Source organism: Oryctolagus cuniculus, chromosome 7 (genome assembly GCF_051225735.1).
Source record: "Oryctolagus cuniculus isolate XC-2025 breed Fujian yellow rabbit chromosome 7, ASM5122573v1, whole genome shotgun sequence".
In the NCBI taxonomy this organism is placed as follows: Eukaryota; Metazoa; Chordata; class Mammalia; order Lagomorpha; family Leporidae; genus Oryctolagus; species Oryctolagus cuniculus.
In genome coordinates, this window is record NC_142873.1 from 53,429,008 (window position 1) to 53,431,512 (window position 2,505).

The following is a 2,505-nucleotide window of genomic DNA, read 5'->3' on the forward strand; positions in this document are numbered from 1 at the left end:
GCTGAAGCCAGGAACTAGGAGCTTCATCCAGATCTCCCATTTGGGTGCAGGGATCCAAGCACTTGGGCCATCTTTTGCTTCTTTTGCTGCTTTCCCAGGCTTGTTAGCAGGGAGCTGGATCAGAAGTGGAGCAGGTGGGATTCAAACTGGCATCCATAAGGCATGCAGATGCTGCAGGCAGCCGTTTAAACCACTGAACCACAGTGCCAGTCCTTGAAGATATCTTTTTTACTTCTGACTGCTTCTAGGATTTCCTCTTTGTTTTTAATTTTCAGTATTTTCAGTCTTATATGCTCGAAGTGTGATCTTCTTAGAATTTATGATACTTGGATTTCATAAAACAATTGAATCTGTTGTCGGAATTATTTTCAGTTTTCAAAAATTCTTGGCTGGTAGCTCTTGAAATATTGCCTCTGCCCCACCCATTCTCTTTCTGAGATCCTAATTACATTCACATCAGGCCTCATCACTGTGCCATGTATGGCTCAAGCGCTTTTCTGTAGTTTGTCATCTTTGTCCCCTCTCTGCATTTCAGTATGGATCTTGTCTGTTAGTCTGCCTTTCTGGTGACGAGTTCTCTTTTCTGACTAAATAATCTGTAGTCAAAATAATTTACCTGTGTGGCCCTTAATTTCAACTAACTTTTTTCTTTAATTATATGATTTCCATTTGAGTTATCTTACAGATGACAATTCTCCAATGAATTTCTTTGTCTTGTTACCTTTTCTTAAAAATGACAGGCACACTTATCTTAAGTATTCAGATAACTAATCTTTAGGTCATGTGTGAGACTTTATAAGTTTCTTTTCTCTTGACTTTATTTTTTCCTATTTTTATCTTTCCTGGTAATAAATGCTGGCTACTGTATGTGAAAAATTGCATAGTTAGATTACATTAGAAGCTCTGGTTGATGATATATTCCTCCAGAGAGGAATTACTTTTAATTTCTGGCAGAGAGGTAGAGGAGGAGATCACATTAGTCTAGTCTGAGCTTGCCTGGGCCCAAGACTAGGTTTTTTGTTGTTTTTTTTTTTTAATTTTTTTTTTGACAGGCAGAGTGGACAGTGAGAGAGAGAGACAGACAGAGAGAAAGGTCTTCCTTTGCCGTTGGTTCACCCTCCAATGGCCGCAGCAGCCAGCACGCTGCGGCCGGCACATCGCGTTGATCGGAAGCCAGGAGCCAGGTGCTTCTCCTGGTCTCCCATGGGGTGCAGAGCCCAAGCACTTGGGCCATCCTCCACTGCACTCCTGGGCCACAGCAGAGAGCTGGCCTGGAAGAAGGGCAACCGGGACAGAATCCGGCGCCCCAGCCGGGACTAGAACCCGGTGTGCCAGCACCACAAGGCAGAGGATTAGCCTAGTGAGCCACCGCGCCGGCCCCAAGACTAGGCTTTAGTCTTTTGTGAACATTATTGCTAGCTTGCCCAGACCCCTAGAATATAGCTTGTAGGCATCCTAATAGGAAGTCTTGGGTGTTTATGAGGTTTGCTCATCAGTGAACCTTGCATTAGTCATCTTTAGATCACTATAACACATACCTGGTAGGAGCTACTTAAGAAGGAAGATTTATTGCAGCTCACGGTTTTGGAGGTTCTCCATTCAAGATCGGGCAGCCCGGTTTGTCTGGCGTCTGATGAGGGTGGTGGATGGCACACAGAAGAAGGGTCGCATGGAAAAGCAGGAAGCAGAGAGCAAGTATACATACTCGGCTTATGTAATCAACCTTCTCATGAGAACTACCTTTCCAGGCACATTCTCAGTGACGTAAGGACCCACCTCCTGGCACCATGATTGGATATGTGCCCATCCTCCTAATACTACCAATTTTGACTTTGGGGACTTAATGCCTGCCTGAATTGGGGAGCCAAATGTGCAAACCATGGCACCATTGAACTTGAATTTATTTCCTTAGCCTTGTTGGACTGCTGAAAGCTCTGTCCAGGTTTCTAGCTCCTCAGCCTGGTGCTGCTTCTAATTGACAAGTGGCACAAGGGAAAAGCCCTGAAGAATTCTGGGTTCATCTCAATATGTTTTCCTTCCCTCTAATATTCTGGCTAATCAAGTCTTGATCAGCTAAATCTAACCAACTCTGTATCGAGCTGTCTAAAATCTTTAGAGATGCATTTTTGTATTTTGTCTAGGTTTATAATTTTTCTTGGTGGGGATTGATCTGCAATAAGGAATCCCATCACTGATCAAGTATAAAACTTAATAATGCTATTCAGTGTGCTATTTTTGAATCCTGTACCTCAGCCACTTGGATGTGCACCAATAGGCAGAATAAAGACTGATACGACAGTGAATTAGTAAGAAGTGGGGGAAAGCAACAAGGTGGGGGAGTGGGGCAAGACCATCTCCTAGAATGGTGGAGCTGACAGATGTATTTATAGTGGAAAGTTGACCTTTAGATTGAGGATGGAACAAGGTAATGAGTGGCTTAGAAATCACAGACGAAACATGTTATTCCCATCCTTAATCTCTGTGTTAAAAATGTCCTTAAAGGGG